Genomic DNA, 1118 nt, shown 5'->3' on the forward strand with positions numbered 1-1118 from the left:
CACTCCATCGCTTTTCCCACACCACACATTCATACAAAAAGATGATATGAAATTGATGCATTCAAAATTATATGTACTTGTATAAATGGTGCAACAGTAATAAAATGTAAGAAATTGACCTTGAGCTCCGTGTGCTGGTCCACTTTTGTTTTTCAGGGGCGTACACCCCCCACCAGAGACGTCCTGAAGAAGTCCTGTTTAATGAACTTTAAGGTTAAACGTAACTGATGAGGCTGATAAAACACTGGAAGCTGATCACTTCCTGTGAGTCACACCTGGCACAGTTACAGCCCCCAGCCTCTCTGAGCTGTCATACAACAAGGACAGGCTTATTTTAAGGAGGAGAGAAATTGAGGTTAGATCAGCGACGCCTCCTCCATCCTCAGCAGGGCCGGTCTCAAACTGACTGCACTCTGCAATAAAGGAACAATATGACATATGAAAGTTCAAAATAAAAGAAACGTCTGCAGGAAACTCTGCTGGAACATGGTGAGGGTGAAACAAAGCAGCTGAGCCCCGTCAGCTGATGACTGCATGAAACAGTCCACAGCTCCTCTACGTGAAGTGAAACACCAGAAAGTCCTGTGTGTGCAAGCAGAGAAAATAAAGTTTATAAATGTTCTTACGGTAATTCTTAAAAGGACACATTTCTGGTCAGACAGAGGAGTGAAGAAACTGACGAGTATAAAGAGAATCAAAAAGCAGGATGACAGACAGACATCACAGCAGATAGACGATCAGACAAGCGGCTGCGTGTAGACGATGAGGACGTGTATAGAGGACAGTTGAGCAGAGGGGACAGGTGAGGACAATCACATGAAGCAGAGCAGCTGGGGGACCTCAGGCAGAGCAGAATGACAGAAGAGTCAGATGATCACAGAGCAGGTTGAAGCTGTGGAGGGCCTCACACAGACACAGGTTCAGATTAACACACTGCTGCAGAGTCAGGAACATTAAAATGCTCAGAAGCAGGAGCTCTGACCTTTAGGGTGTGAAACCAATCACACACACACTGGAGAGACAAGCCTCTGTCAGAACCTCGTCCATCAATCCATCAGTGTGAACGTTGGGATAAAAGAAGCAGACACGCAGTAATTACAGACAGAAGCGCTGTCAGG

The sequence above is a fragment of the Parambassis ranga genome, chromosome 17 (assembly GCF_900634625.1).
Source record: "Parambassis ranga chromosome 17, fParRan2.1, whole genome shotgun sequence".
Taxonomy (NCBI): Eukaryota; Metazoa; Chordata; class Actinopteri; family Ambassidae; genus Parambassis; species Parambassis ranga.